Source organism: Dama dama, chromosome 19 (assembly GCF_033118175.1).
Source record: "Dama dama isolate Ldn47 chromosome 19, ASM3311817v1, whole genome shotgun sequence".
Classification (NCBI taxonomy): Eukaryota; Metazoa; Chordata; class Mammalia; order Artiodactyla; family Cervidae; genus Dama; species Dama dama.
The window spans coordinates 42,330,395-42,347,164 of NC_083699.1; the positions used below are offsets into that span (position 1 = coordinate 42,330,395).

Genomic DNA, 16,770 nt, shown 5'->3' on the forward strand with positions numbered 1-16,770 from the left:
TTTTGCATTGCTGTTCATCTCCAGCTGGTACCTAGAGACTGGCACCCCTTAGTTCTACTTACTAATTCATGAGGACCTTTTTCCTTCACATCTTTTTTCTCCTTCTCTTTAATTTCTTTCTTTGGATCTCAATTTGTTGGATAAATAAATAAATAAGATTCAAATAGGTAACTAAGAACAGAAAGAAAAGTGAAAGTGAAGTCACTCAGTTGTGTCTGACTCTTTGCGACCCCATGGACTATAGCCTACCAGGCTCCTCCATCCATGGGGTTTTCCAGGCAAGAATACTGGAGTGGGTTGCCATTTCCTTCTGCAGGAGATCTTCCTGACCCAGGGATTGAACCCGGGTCTTCTGCATTGTAGGCAGACGCTTTACCGTCTGAGCCACCAGGGAAGTTCTAAGAACAGAAGGTAAGTCATAAATGTGGTACAGTAAAACATGTGTGAAGAGACAAGTCAACTTGGCTTTTGTTGGGAGTCTCAGAAGTGAGGAAAGGTGTTGAAGGGCCTTGCCAGCCAGGAAGGAATGGTGATGGACTAGCAATAGAGAACAAGGTCCTTGAACAAAGAAGTCGACAGTCATTGTAAAGCTCAGGATGACTACACAGACTACCATCTACAGTGGGAGAAGTTGGCTGAGGGCTCTTTCAGAAATCTGGAGAAAAGGGAGTGAATGAAAAGGAGTGATTCTTTTGCGATCGCTTGGTTCTATATCGATTATTTAATTCATTCACTAATTCAGTATACATGTACCGAGTGCCAACTTTACGCCAGGCACCTTGCTAGGCACACCAGTACACGCCAGTGGAAAATACAGATTTCATTTTGCTGTCATGAGCAATAGTTTGTTCCCATGACTGTTACTTGCAGCGGAGCAGGGGCTCCGGACCACCAAGGTCGAGTATGTTTCTTCCTGTAGCGCTCTGGGTTTGGCACACGATGGGGGCGCAAATTCTGCACAGACTCAGGGCTTTGGTGCAGCAGAGAGTTAAATACACAGAGCCGGGAAGAGGCAGGGTGACAGCGTTCTCGACCGTGAGACCAGGATCTTGCAGTGAGCGCAAGTGTACGTCTCTTGTGTGGGGCAGAGGCACAGCTACCCGAAGCGCCTGGCGTCGTGCCAAGCTGCGGGACGCACGCTCTCGCTCTCTGCGCGCTGCAGTCTGCCCAGGAGGTGGCCGGGCACCGAAGGGCCTAGCGCCGCCTCGGGTTGGCGGGCGGCGGGCCGGGCGCCGCTCCTCCTCGCCGCGGGCGGGGCTGCTGGGGGTGCCGCCCCGCGGCCTCAGCTCTCGGAAGCCCGGAGCGCGGGTGGCTGGCGAGCAGAGGCGGCGGGTGGAGCCGGAGCCGCGCGGCGGCGGCCAATCGCGCAGCGGCAGGGGAGGAGCCCCAAAGGGGGAAAAAAGAAAGTGCGGCGGAAAGTAAGAGGCTCGTTGCGGGAAGACTGGCCGGATCGGGGTCCCCGGGGCTGGGCTTTGGCCAAGCGCACCGAAAGATTCGGAGCTGGGCGATCCTGCACTCGTTCCCGCCGCCTTCACCACGTCCTCTCTTCCTCCCAAGAAAGGTGAGTCTGGTGCGGTGATGAGGGCTTGTGGGATCACCGACCTACCGAATCTCAGCGTGGACGGGTTCTGACAGATCTTCTCCTTCAACCCTGTTTTACAGAAGGGCAAACTGAGGCACAGAGCGAGGCAGCGGCTGGGATAGGTCGCACAGCTGGTTAGTGCTGGGCTCAGGACTCGAACCCACTGTCCCGAGTCCCATCCTTGCTTTGTAAACATTTAAGTAACGCCGTTACGGGAGGGCTGCGCGTCGCTGCGCCCTTCTCGCAGCTCTGAGGGATCTACCCTGGTATACCCCCGTCTTGATTTCTCCGGAGTGCTGCTGTGAACCATGAGGATAGATGGGGGCAGTGTATCCCAGCGTTGCCACTGGGCATCACGTCGCTTCCAGCCTGGACCTGTGACAGCCTGGGTAAAGGCTGCTTACAGCTTCCCTCCCTCTTTCCAGACCTGTTTTCTCAGAAACATGCCCCGCCGAGGGGGGTCTGTCAGACTCCTGGTGGGGTCAGTGGAGAGGTGAGGGACGTCCCAGCACCAGTCACCCCGTTTGGTACCCTGCTCTCTTCAGCCACAGGGGAAGCGGGGCCAGTGGTCCTGTGGGAAATACGATGCTTCTCATATAGGATTAGGTGACCTCACAGAACCATAGCCACTCTCACTGCTAAGTCCTGGGAAGGAAGGAGGCAGCTGGGGGCCAGTGGTCCTGTGGGAAATACGATGCTTCTCATATAGGATTAGGTGACCTCACAGAACCATAGCCACTCTCACTGCTAAGTCCTGGGAAGGAAGGAGGCAGCTGAGTTGCACAGAAAAATCACAAACATGATAGCAAACTTCTGCCGTTTCCTTTAAGAGCCGGTGCCCAGCCTGTCTTGCCTCCACCCCCTGGTTGTGAAATCCTGAAACACTGCTCTGCTCCAGGATCTCAGGTTAGCTACCAGCTGAGGAGGATTTACCTGGCTTTCTCTCCAGCTCTGCCTCGTCTTAACTGTGTGAACTTGGGCAAGTTATTCAGTCTTTTTGATACTTAGTTTCGTTTTTTTGTTTTTGTTTTTGTTTTGTGTGTGTGTGTGTGTGTGTGTGTGTGTGTGTGTGTGTGTGCCTGTTTTTGGTCCAGCTGTAAAATGGAGATTTTAATGGTCACAAAGAGTCTTTCGGTCACTTGGGAGGGTGAAACCGGGTAATTCAGACCGCATGGTTATCACAGTGCCTGACTTGGCACCTGGTCAATTTGACATTGATGGCAGCAATTGTAAATATTGTTACATGTTAACCTTGGAGACAGTGGGTTTTTTAGGAAGCTGATTTTTCAGATAGAGTGACTTTTTTTTTTAATCTGGATGTTGTGGTGTTTCCTTCTTTGGAGTTTGAACAGCTCTTTTATAGTGTTTTCTGAATGCCCTCTACATGTGACTTTGATCGTAGATGCTTGACTTGGAATATAAAATGTTTCTCAGTGATGCCAATTCCCTGCTAGTTTTTAGGTCAAACCTCAGTTCTGTGAAACTTTGATCTGAGGCTGCCTTTATTGGCAAAGAGGGTCTTGAATTTGATGAGAGGTAGAAAGACAAGAGGAGAAGTTACAAGTTTCATCTATGTTGCAGACTATTCTAAACCTTTTATTCCTGCTGTCTCAGGTCAGACAAGCAGCTTTATACTTTTCAGCTAGTATAGGAAAACAAGAAGATTTACATGCATTTCTTTTGGATTATACAGTGATGCTCCTAAATTCAGTCCCTCTGGACACAAACCTCACATAAACACAAACATCCATATGTGTCCACCCTCTCTGGTCATCCTTTATTATTGGTATTATTGGTACTTTAACATGAAGTAGTGTCCCTTATATACCCCCACCTGGAATGTAACAATTGATTTTATTCTGATTGACTTCATACAGTTATTTACTATTATCTCCTGGCTGTGCTGTAAGTCCCTGAACTGAGCATCCAGTATTTATAGTTGGCTGCCTGCTTTACGGTCCATTGCATATGCCTGTAGTACTGAAGTATGCAGGGTCGGGGTGTGACACACCTGGAGGAAAGGACAGGGTTTGGTGGTCCCCTTAGGTACCTCCCACACCAGGAATTTGCAGGGGATGGGAATGCTTGCTTCTGTCAGCCTGTTCCTTGTGCATGCATTGTGATGAGCTGGCCAGGATACATCTGAACGCATGCCTGAGACCGGGGACTTGTAGGGAAAAGGAAAATGTTCAAAATAAGGTCAGAACAAGGGGATGGGAGATTGAAAGCTGACTCCTTTTAGTTCTGGTTTTTCAAAGAAAGGTTATTCAGTGATACCTTTTCTCCTTATCTAGACTGTTTTATATATATATATATATATATATATATATATATATATATGCCTGTTTGTTTTATATATATATATATATATATATATATATATATATATATATGCCTTTACAATTTCCAGTGTATTCCATATGTGTTAATGGGTGTAGTAATAGTGGAAGGATAATACGATGATATGATAAAGTATGAAAAAAGCCAGTTTTCTGATCAAATTCAAATTCCATCTCTAATTCCTATGTATCTGGGTAGTGCTAAGCAATTTATCTCACTGTTTAGAGTTTCTGTTTTACCCCATTCTAAAGTGAAAAAAATGCTTACCCCAAGGATTCATATAAAGAGTAAATTAAGTCAGATAATGTAAAATGAGTGTAGTGAGTAGGTGCTCATTAAATGATATCTCTTCTTAGCTGATCTCAATTTATTGAGAAGAAAATTGAATGAGAGTCAGAGAAAGGAGAAGTTGTCAAGGGTCAGGTGGTTAGTAAATTTCAGCCTTAGAAATACAGTTCACATCTTTTGACTTCTAGTGGAGGGTTTTTCCCGTCACTTCGTGTTATCTCTCCAGTGACTTCGGTAGCAATTTACTTCACTTGTTAGGGTGACCTTACTTTTTTGGTGATTTCAGGGTATCCATTTTGTCCTGAAGAGGATAGTAACTTGCTGAGAGAACTATGCTCTGTAGAGTTTGGTGGGGCAGCTGTCAGGAGAAGAAGTTTCAGAGTGATGAACCTCTAGGGCAGCCTGTCTGCTCACATGTATCTGACGTAGTACACCTTCAGTTCCTAGGCAGAAGGGTACCATGAAGATATAAAGTGCAGAGTTACATCATGGTTTTCTTCCTGTCCTGGATGGTTTCTTCTTTCAGCCATCCTCGTGCTAATACTCAGGGCCTTAAGAAGACTAAGGAACAAATGCCATGAGTGACCACTGCATTTTTCTCTTCTTTTGTCTAATTCCAAGGATGGAAAGGGTGGGATATAGTGAACAGTATGCAGAGGCAGCATTTATAGGAAAGACCACTGCTGGCTGGTGATGCTGATCACTGGTCTGGGGTTCAGTCTTCCCGGTGGAAACTGATGGCTGCAGGCTTATGAAGGAAAATGAACAGATCTGTTTCTGGCCCAGACAGTAGGGCCATTTATCTGTTGAGACTTCAGGTTTCTTTGCTTTGCAGCAAGCAGACCAGCTGGCAAATACATTTAGGGGAGAAACACTGTGTTTCTTACTTTTGGCATCTGGAAGCATATGTTTGCTTTTGCCAAAAGGTAGGCAGTCAGCATCATCTTACCTGGCACTGTTAGAAAAGCAGAAAGGAGCTGGAGAAAATCGGAGGAAGAAGCAGAAGAAAAAGCTAAAGGTTATCTCTGACATACACACAGTTTCATTTGTTGCTCAACTTTGTCAGGCTTTTGCTGATGACACAGATGTAGGATCTGGTGAGTCACTATTGCCTTGCCTGTGAAATATTAAAGAGAGCCACCTACTGTGCTCTACCCATTTTGGAAATTGTTCTGTGGGAGAAACAGAAACCCCAAAGAACAGGAAGGTTACAGAACATTTAGTATCTGGTATTTGGGGGGATTAAATCAGGTTAGCTACTCATTTCCTTTTTTTTTATTGAAAGTGAGCATGCATGGCTTACATTGACAAGGTTGTTAGGGGACCTCCTTCTGGTCTCACCATGTTCTGACTAGCTCTAGCAGCTGTGGCAGTGTGGAGTCTTAGCGTCTTCCTGAGGCAAGTTATTATGCTGAGATGTGCCCCAGTCTCCTCAGCTAGAAAACAGGAACACTGACATTTACCTAGAAGCTTGAGTCTGTCTCAGCACCTCATTCATGAGAGGTATTTGCTATACGTTAATTCTTTCTTCTGCCATCAGTTCTTTTAATTTATTAATTTGTTCAGTTGTGAAAATCAAAATTTAAGGATTTTTGATTAAATCATTTAGTGGTCTGCTTTTAGTGATCCCCATATGGCTTGTACTAAGTGTTTTACCAGCATCATATCATTCAATCCTTATAGTCATCCTGTGTACTTTTGAGGCAACTGAGACTCAGAGAGGTTACATAGCAGGCTGTTGTCAAATAGCACAAAGAGGCACCGCTGCTGAGACCCATCTTTCCCTTTTACTTTAGATCTAGGAAAGACCTGAAATTCTGCAGCCTCTGGACTAGAACTGAGGACCTGAATTGAGACCCACGACCCACCCCTCCCCATCCCATCTTCTGATCCTGGTATTATCTTGCCTGTGCTGGGGGAAGCCGCATTACCTTTGGGCCTAAAGTGTGAGAGAGCTGGTCTAGTGAATCTCTAAGGCTCTTCTGCTGCAATGCATTGTTATTTTTCTCTAAGATTCCTTTCAACTCTGAAATTCTATCACCACATCTCTTTGTAAAAGTCAAGGCTAAAGATTGAAAGGGGAATGAAGAGAAAATACCCTGATTGTTTTATGCCAAGAAACCTATTTTCTGGTTAAATAGAGGAGGGCAAAGGAAATCAGCATTCATCAGTGCATGTACTTCTGTCATTTCATTTAAGCATAAAAATAACTCTCAGATCTATATTATTGTCTGCCTTTTACAGATGAAAGAACTGAGGCTCTGAGAGACTTAGAGAATTGCCTACAGTTATCCAATTAGTGAGAATTAGAACCTGTGTGTCTGAGCACACAGCTCTTTGGTCAACTCTCCAGTGTTTATTAGACACTGTACCATAAGACCTGAGGACTCACATAGCTAGATTTATCAATATCTCCTCTTGTATGTTCACACCACACCACCTTAAACTACTACCTCCTTTCCCCTACTTTTCTTTCCAAACCTGCTATTCAAATTTTTTCTCGATTTTTCCAAGTTTTGGAGACCGTTTTAAATGCTTGTAACATATTCTTTCTGTCTCTATGGTAATCATAAGTTTTTAAAAAATTTTCTTTTTATTACTGTTGGCCAATATTTTGTCCCTTAGTATTCTTGTACAAGTTCATGATGAATACCTAAACAGCTGAGGAAATGGTTTATCCTGCCTCATACCTAGTGCAGGGTCCTGTACTCAAAATGTGCAGAGTTTAATGAATGATGGATTCATGCTATATCATGTACTGTAGCATTGGTTTTCTAGTTTTCTCATACTTTATTACATGTGTTCAGTCATTCAGTCATGTCTGACTCTTTGAGACCCCATGGACTGTAGCCTGCCAGGGTCCTCTGTCCATGGGATTTCCCAGGCAAGAATACTGGAGTGGGTTGCCATTTCCTCCTCCACGGGTTCTGCCCAACCCAGGGATTGAACCTGCGTCTCCCAGGTCTCCTGCATTGCAGGCAGATTCTTTACTGCTGAGCCACACCAGGGAAGTCCATACTTTATCATATCATTCATTATTGCAAAGGCTATCTCTACAAACTAGTAAAGTAACTTTATTATTTTTTTTAATTTTGTGGTCACAAAATCACACAAAGGATGAGGAGTCACAAATTTTAATAAGGTTGAATATCACTGGCTCAGTCATGGAAAAAGAGACTTTTTTATCCCAATAATACATGGCATTTTGCAGCAAACACAGTGAACGATGACACTGAAGTTCATGCTTGCATATATTGACAGCAAGGCCAGTGTCAAGTGACATAAATGAATTACCTGCAAGAAAGTAGGAAGTTTCCAGGGAAGTGGGCAGTTGCAGCGAACTTTGATCTTGATTTCTAAGAGCGGTGAAAAAGTCCAGCTCTTACTTGATATAATTGGATGACCTTTTATGACTAGTTTACATGTAGGAGATGCCTGCGGTTTTTTCTTGTCCAGCGTGTAAGCCCTTATGATTACACAGGCTTCTTCTTTGCCCAATCAGTGCTAAAAGCAACAGAAAAGAGAACCAGTCATTTTATAAACTCTGATATCTGAAAATGTTCTTTTCATAGATAACACAGTTCCTTCCTTAAGCCAGTTATGGTTAGATGCTATGGTGACCTAAAATTATGGTTGTGTAAGATTCTGGGCTTTACCATCAAACCATCTGCCCTGGGTTTGACCTTGAACAACTTATGTGGTCTGTCTCTACTTTATTCTCATCATCTGTGAAAGGGATAATAAACACATATCATCTAGCTTTTGGTCGGTGTCAGTCAGATGCCAAAACATTTGTTAAGATCCTGGTATGTAGGAATTTTAACCTTTATTAGAATTAACAACTGCAATGATATTCATGTGCATATCCAAATTTATACTGTATTAGAGACTAGAAGGCCTAGGTTGAAATTAACAGTTTTTGGTTTTTATAGAATTTTAAGCCCTCAAAATGCATATTTTTTTTTCTTTCTTACAATAATCTGAGGTAACCAAAGTAACTGTTTTCAGCATCATTTAACATCCTGAGTTTGAGAGGCTGAATATTTGCAGAGGTCACACAACCAGTGAATAGTGGAGCTGGAACTTGGACTCTAGCTTTCTAACTCCAAGGCTATGTTTTTTCCCCCTTGATCATTCAGTCCACCAACCCTGGTACTGGTCAGTAGCTTCTCCTTCTCTGAGAGTCCTTTTTCTCACCTCTAGAATGAGGAATTTGGATGAGGTGCTCTCCCAAGGCATGGTGTTCTGTGAGTCTGTGCCTGTAGAGTGATGACTTAGAGGCACCATGGGAAGCTAAGAGTAGAACTATACTCTTAGTTCCATGGAGGCATCCACACATATGTCATGGCACGAGGAATGTCATAAAATCCAGATACCTGGCAGCCTTCTTGACCTCAGTGAGAATCACAAGTGAGCAGATCCATACGAGGCAGATCCATAAAGATACCTTCTGTGTCCTTACGGATGTGATTTTGCCACATTCTCACAACCTGCAACGGTTTTCCCTTCTGGATCCAGGTTTTGGGGTGGGAGGAGTAAATAGACACCTGGATTAGGCATGTTGACATTTATTGTTTGGTAAATGAAAAGAGAGATTTTATATATATATATATATATACATATATATAAAGGAAGGAAACTCTTCCTAAAGGAAGCTCTGTAGCACCATTAATCACCATAGTAGTATGTATTAGTTGCTCAGTTGTGTCTGACTCTTTGTGACCCGACCCCATGAACTAGCCTGCCAGACTCCTCTGTCCATGGGATTCTCCAGACAAGAATACTGGAGTGGGTAGCCATTCCCTTCTACAGAGGATCTTCCCGACCCAGGGATCAAACCCCAGTCTCCTGCATTGCAGGCAGATTCTTTACCATCTGAACCACAGGGAAGTCCCTATTAACCACCATAATCTTATACAAAGGAATAAAGGAATAAAATATGTAGCTTGAATTTGGTTTGTCGCATTATGAGCATATTTTCTGCTTTCTTAGCTAATTTAGTGCCCATTTGAAGAAGTTTGGCTGTCACTGAAATAGATATAGGAGTTCATTCAGCTTATAGAAATGATGGACACTTGTGAGTGTAATACATACTAAAGAGCACTTTTCTGGAAGATTATACTTCTGTTTTCCAATTCCAGTGTAAGACAATGGCAGGGTTGGGCTTTGAATGGATAAAGTGGGTAATGAAAAGCTGGCTGGCTTTGAAGTCAGAGTTGGATTTGAATCCTAAATACTGATTGTTTAGCCTGCCCAGACTTGGTTTTGTCATCTGTGAAATGGTAAAAAAGTCTGTTCTAGCCATCTGCTGGTTAGACAGACATCTATATTTATATCTACACTTATATCTATATATTTACTTATAGAGGTTAAAGTAAGATTAAATATATTAAGTCCATGGCTCTTAATATCTGGCTCCTAAAAGGCCTTCTTTATCTTTTCCTCCCTCTTAACTCAGCACTATTGTTACTCCAAAACCTTTCCCCAATCTTTTTTAAAAGTCTGTATTGAGTTTGCTACAATATTATTTCTGTTTTGTGTTTTGGTTTTTTGGCCGAGAGACGTGTGAGATTCTTAGCTCCCCTACCAGGGATTGAAGCTGCGCCCCACGGGTTGGAAAGTGAAGTCTTAACCAATGGATCACCAGGGAAGTCCCAGCCTCTCCCCTTTGATGAAACTCAGATAAAACCATGCTGAAGCTGAAGCTCCGATACTTTGGCCACCTGATGCAAGGAGCTGATTCATTGGAAAAGACCCTGATGCTGGGGAAGATCGAAGGCAGGAGGAGAAGGGGACAAGAGAGGACGAGATGGTTGGATGGCATTAATGACTCAAGGGACATGAGTTTGAGCAAACTCTGGGAGACAGTGAAGGACAGAAAAGCCTGGCGTGCTGCAGTCCATGGGGTCACAAAGAGTCAGACACAACTGAGCAACTGAACAACAACAACAACTACAACAGATAAAACCAGATAAAAAGTGGGAATATATCAAGTAGGTGCTTCAGCTGGTCTGAGAAAATCTTTCCCAGTTTGGCCATCAGTGGAGATGGTAAACGCCAGGAAGTAAATGTGATAATTTACTTTAAAACATTTAGAAAGTTTTCAGATGGAGGAGGAATTAGACTAGTGATAAATTGTGGAGTGTGGACCATCTACATCTGAATCATCTGGATAGTTTGTTAAAGTAGCAGGTACCTAGGGCCTCTGTACTGAAGTCTGGGAATTGATAGATTAAAATTTTCTATACTGAGAAGCAGTGTATTCTAAGAGTCCACAGTCATTTTGCATAGGTTCAAATTCTGGCTCCATCTGTGTAACACAGGACAAGTTATATAACTTCTCCATATAAAATGAGATAAACAAAGTAGATTACTCATTGGGTGGTTAAAACTAAATAAGTTAATACCTAAGAAGTACCCATAAGACAGACCAGCATAAGTAACCACCCTTTATTTTTCTCAGTGTATAAGGCAGTCTTTAAGATACCTTGCAAGGCCTCCTATGATTTCCATTCTGTTTCCTCTCGGACTTGGGGTCCCAGATAACTACATGGCTAGCTCCTTCATCTCCTTGAAGTCTTTGCTCAGTATCTGGTCAGTGAAGGATATTTTGACTGTTTTATTTTTTATTTTTAAAATATTTATTTTATTTATTTATTTGACTTCTCTGGGCCTTAGTTGCAGCACTCGAACTCATAGTTGTATCATGTGGGATCTAGTTCCCTGATCAGGGATTGAACCCAGGCCCCATGTATTGGGAGTCCTAGCCACTAGACCATCAGAGAAGTTCATTGACTGCTTTTATATCATTAAAAAATTCCCCCTCATCCTGCTTCCTGTTCCCACTCCTGGCATTCCTGATGTTACTTACCCTGCTCAACTTTTTCTTTAGTCCACAATAGTTATCACCTTATTGGCTTCCACATGCTATTTAATATATTGTCTATTATTTAGTGATTAGTGTACTTCCACCTGAGTAAAATCCACAAAGGCAGAGACCTTTATTTTTCTCACTTCTGTATCCTGGGTACCTAGCAAATAGCATCTGCCTAAATGATGCAAATAGCATCATGAGTAAATGATGAATGAATAAATTATAGTTGTTAGTATTATTTATCCCCATAGAGTAAAAAGAGGTAGATGGAAATGGATAAGTAAATGAATTACAAACTCAGGTTCAATCCCTGGATCAAAAAGGACACTTGGAGAAGAAAATGGCAACCCACTCCAGTATTCTTGCCTGAAAAGCCCCTTGGACAGAGAAGCCTGGCAGATTACAGTTCATGTGGTCATAAAGAGTCGGCCATGAGTGAGTGACTGAACAACAACAAAACAAATATAAAATAATGAAATAACCAGTTCTCTCTATATACATACACTTATACATATTCGCCTATGTATGTGTACATGTATATTAGCATATCGACTATATATTTAGAATATTGAAATATAAATTTATATGTGTGCAAAATATGTGTGTATACATAAGTGTGTATATACGTGCATTTAGAAATTATCCAAAATTGCCTTGGAAAGCAGAGGTGATTGAGGTGATTCCTTGATGTTAGCGTTACTATGAATAGTTTGAGAGAGATATCAAAGGAAAAATATATATGTGTGTGTGTGTATATATACACACACACATAAACAGATAACAAATAAGTAAACAGAAAAAATACAAATAATTTCAGGATAAGAAATAAGGGGAAATAGGGCCTGAGATGAAAATAATGACAACAACAATGTTGGAGGCTGTTGGAGAAGGGCAGTTTTAAGTAGAGTAGTCAGGGGTAACATCTCTGAGAAAGTGATGTTTGAGCTAGGAAAAAGATTGAGAAGGAGCCAGGATTGTTCTGGTCATGGTTGAAGTGGCAGGGCCTGATGAGAGGAAAAGAAGGGCTGGGAATGAGGTCCTCAGATCAGCAGGGAGTAGATCAGAGTGGCCTTAGAAGCCGAGGGGAGGGGTTTGGATTGTATGCCAAATGCTGCAGGAAGTTACTGAAAGGGCTAAGCTTTGACATATTTGAAACCAACAGAGAGTGAAGGAAAATGGAAGAATTTATTTCTAAGGTGAAGAAACAAATTGTTCTGATCTCAGGTAGGTTCCTAGAACAAACGAGGATACAATTTACTTTCACTGATGAGTCATTCATAGCCTTTCTTTCCCATTGTAATGTCCAGCAAAACAACAAAAGAAGCAGGTTAAATAGGCAAAATCAGTTTCCTTTTCTTTTTCTCAAAGGGTATCATTATTTTTTCCAAATACACTAAGTAATCAATGGATATGTATGCACTGTTGCTCAATTCAATTCAGCTGGAAATTTTGCAGTTCTTGTGTAGGTGTTTTATGTAATCAGTCCCCCAAGACATTGGACCTAGAGCTCTTTCTTTATGAGATTTTAGGTACCATTTTCTGAAATCTGCTCTCCTAAAGGCTGAACATGTGAAAGGCAAATTTAATTCTACCCGAGATCAATTTCTTCTTGCTGGTCTAAAAGTCTAAATGGTACCTAACTCTTCTCTCAAAAAGTAGAACTTCTCCATGAAGTCTTTACTGACACATGCATCTGTAGGCTCATACATGTCTCCTAATAATGTAAACTGTACAAGTATTAATTTATCAAAGCCTCAGAATAAGTTTAAGAGGTAGGTGCTATTATAATCACCATTTTACAGAAGAGAAAACTGAGGCCAAGGTCACTGAGTTAGTCAGCTGTAGAGTCAAGTCTGAGCTGGGGCAAGCTTAACCATTGTTCCGTATTCCTTGCCCTTGATTGTAAGAAGTGACCCTCAATGTTTTATTTATCTCTGCTTGTTCCACTTCACGATGTTTCCTGTGAAGGAATAGTTCAATAAATGTATTGAATCAGTGAACAAATGTGTGACCTTTTAAACTGTATTATTTTATTAGCATATAGTAATAAACATGTGTGTTTTAGACTGCAACAACCTGGGCAGGGTAATGTACTTAATCTCCCTGAGATATGGTAAAATTACTTCACATCTCTAACCCTGTTTCCTCATTTGTGTTATTGGCATAAGGATGTAGAACTTTTTTTAGGATTAAATACATTTATAAAGTGCTTAGCAGAGTACCTGCAACATAATTACTACTTAGTCCACTTAAGCTGCTTTTATTATTTTTTGAGCTAAAACAACCTCTCCAAACATGCTTACACATACCATTTAGTTCTTCAGTTGTACTAGTTTTATTAACTTCCTTTAAAAATCAAAGCCCCAAATCCAATCATATAATCAGTGTATAATTTTGTTCCAGGACCCATTCTGGTACCTTGCCCTCAGCAAGACATGTCAGTAGGTAGAAGGGCCAGTCATGAGGAACAATATGGGGTAAAGGTGATGTAGGTCTGCCTTGATTCTATCCTCCAAACATCCCTGCAGGCAGCACTTCTAATCCTGCCCATCTCCAGCCAAACCTGGCTTGATGTAAAATTATTTTATCTTCCAGTGATGGCCCCAGAGTGTTCTGGGTGACTAAGGAAAAACAGCCAAAGACTCAAATTTTGCCCCAGATAACACTTAATGAGGCTAATTTATACAACTTGCCAGGCGTTTAGGACCTCTTGCTAATCATTATCACTAATATTGATCCAATGCTTCTTGTGTGCCAGGAGCTGTGCTGAGTGCTTTATTTCCATGATCTCATTCAATCCTTTCTCAAACGCATGTGAGTTTTAAATTTTAGTTGGGAACTACAGGAAAAAATTTTCAAGTGCCACAGTTGCCTCCTTGTGTGTATTGGGAGCTGTGATGATAAAAACAAATATTTCTTACAAATGTTTTTTGCAACATTTTTCTTCCAAGGCAAACTGAGCAAGGTTGTAACACCTTTAGAGTCTCCTGGGACCTCCCCTGCAGTGAAGAGGTGTTTGGCAGAGAAATGAGGCAACGGCTGTGGGGGAAGGCGAGAAGCTTCATTCTAGTTGACAGTTTATTTCACCCTGGAAGAAGCTGGCAACAATGAACTCCCTCCTATTTTGTTGGCTGCCTTTACTTGCTTCTTGGTAGGAAACCAATGTGGTGGGGATGTATAATGACTTTCTTTTCTGCTTTCTTTATGAGATATTTTAAAAGGTGTGATTTTTATGGTCCCACGTCTCCCAAATTTGGTGACTTCCTTGGAGCAAAGGTACACAAACACTAGAGAACAGTACCTGAATCATAGTTGACACTCATTACACATGTGTTGAATAAATGCATGACAAAATAAAAATAAAAAATCCTTTTTTTTTCTGAGAATGGGTGCTACTATGGGATTTTTAAATGGTGAAATCTCAATAGCTGTTATATTTTTTGTTTTTGTTTTAAAAGTAATTTCAAAAGAAGATTATTCTAAAATATGTAACATTACTTAATATTGGTGATTCAGGACAGTTTATTGGATGGACTGTAATTCCTTTAGAATTTAGTGAGGTGAGATCATTTACTTGTATACTAAATGGCCTCAAACTGGTATCCTTTAAATTTGTATAATCTGATTTTCATAAATTTTCTCTTTCATTGTCTGCTATTATTTCTTGTTTTTAGCATGTCTTACTCTACCAGTTATCTTTCTATGCTCTGTACAGTTAGCTCTTTCTGCTTTTCTATAGGCTAGGGAGCCAACTAATGAGTTTTACTAGAACCATGTATAAGATAAGAATAAATAGTGTTGGATTCAGACTGGAGAGGCTCTTTAAGGGAAAAGAATGGAAAGGTAAGGTGGCTTAGAAATAATCTCCATATAAGTGAGAGAATGCCATACACAGTAGCATTAGTTCTTCCTTGCCCATGTTATTAGAAAGGGATTGGTTGTATGGATAAGTCATTTACTCTTTTGAATACTAAGCAGTGTTTGAGATCCTTCTGTAGTTAAAACCTTGATGAGATTTGAAGATTCAATTGCAACTGCATAAGCACAACTCCAGAAGAATAAGAATTTATAGATCATTATGAAAGAAAGATGCACGAGAGGTTGTATTGATGATGTAACTTGTATAATAGTTTAGCCTAAGGGTCTATAATGTAACTTTTAAAAGATATGTGGTAAAATATTTTGATGTTTTGACAGAAGAAGCCGCTGTGTCACTCAGGAAGGGGTTTATGAGGAAGTGGTATTTGAAGTGAATCTTGAAGTGATGGACAGGTTTTGGACACAGAGAGATTGGTGAGGAGGAATGACGAATGACGTATGCGTTAGGGACGGACCAGGGAAGCAGAAATGATATGGATGAATGGCATGGAATATGGAATTTATCATAAGGATTAGCCTCACAATGGTGGGAGAAGCGGGGCAAAGAAAGCCCCCAAAGAAGATGGTTGGGGGGTCACTAGGGACCCTGCGAAGGAGCCAGTAAAGTAATCTGTTGCCTCTGCCTATGATAGGCAGGCAGTCAGGAAGAAATGCCGTGAAATGGAAGAAAGCCACCTGGAGCCCGTGGGACAAACTACACTGCAGCCCTTAACTGTCTTGCTGCATATCTAACTATACTGTGTGGGTGCCCTGCAGACCGACCTGATACTCTTATCCTTGGAGCTTCATAAATACCTGGCCTTGGGCAGGAAGAAATTGAAGGAGGGATCTGGCAGGAGCGGAGGGAGCAGTGGACCTATCTGCAGCGCCCACCTAGGAGGTGACCTGCAGTAATGTGCATGAGACGCAGTAGTACCCAGGTACCTAGACAGAGCCTCCCAAAGTAACTTCTGCTGCTTTACTTCTTCCCTGCAAATCCCATGCACATTTCCTTTTGGCCAGCCTTAATTCACAACCATACAGAGAAGATGATTTTGAAAAACTTAATTTCAGTTGAACTAATCTGATGAAATTAAAAGCCACAAATGATACCACAGATAAAGGAAACATGAGGAAAACATAAAGCAAAGGAAGGAATCGGGCGCCTTACTGGTCAGAGCCCAGTTTGACCAGGAGATGGGTTTATGCACATTGGGGTCACTGGAGATCAGACTTAAAAAAGGTGAGTAGAGGCTATGTTTTGAGGACTCTGCATACTCAGTTGAGGAATTTGTGTTTAATTCTGTGAGGCAGGGAGAAGCACTGAATATTCTTGAGCAAGAGAGGGAAATAATCAGACCTGTGTTTTAGATTGGTCTGGCAATTAGTGTCAAAGCATTGGACCTTAGAAAGGGAATAGGTGGGGCTATGAATGAACATTCTATTATAATAATCCAAGCAAGAAAATTTACATTCCCAGAGCTCTCTTCTGTTCTCACCAAAAGAGGTGACTCAGAGTCATCATAAGAGGTTGTTCAGGACCATCCTGAGAATAAAAAGTCTTTGTGTACATTGCAAGCCAAGCCAGTTTGATCTATGGCTAATATTGTCAACTATAATGTCCTTGTGGCATACAAGATAACTGTCCTTTAAAACTCCCTAATGCTTCTGCTGTGGTGTGTGAAGAGCAAGAGAACATGTGTATGTAGTTGGAAATGAAATCGACTTAGCAACCACATCAGTGTCATTTTGAGAGGAAGATGTTATAATTTATTTATTTTCACTTAGTAAAATAATGCTTTTCAGTTTTACCGAGTGGTAATAGGAG

General features: G+C 41.6%; 1 protein-coding gene and 1 non-coding gene across 5 annotated transcripts in view; one reads left to right on the plus strand and one right to left on the minus strand.

Moving 5' to 3' along the window:
- Positions 1–321: 321 nt before the first annotated feature.
- Positions 322–394, minus strand: TRNAC-ACA (transfer RNA cysteine (anticodon ACA)). The gene has a single exon. It is a non-coding gene; the product is annotated as a tRNA-Cys (tRNA).
- Positions 395–1,373: 979 nt separating this feature from the next.
- IL1RAP (interleukin 1 receptor accessory protein) overlaps positions 1,374–16,770 on the plus strand; it is a 140,401-nt gene continuing 125,004 nt past the window's right edge. The window contains exons 1-2 of one of the 4 annotated variants that reach the window (XM_061166826.1): positions 1,377–1,561; positions 2,413–2,561. The gene's annotated coding sequence lies outside the window, so the exon portion shown is untranslated. Of the gene's footprint in view, positions 1,562–2,412; positions 2,562–16,770 lie in introns of all 4 variants that reach the window. The other 3 variants (XM_061166825.1, XM_061166827.1, XM_061166824.1) reach the window with 3 other exon arrangements.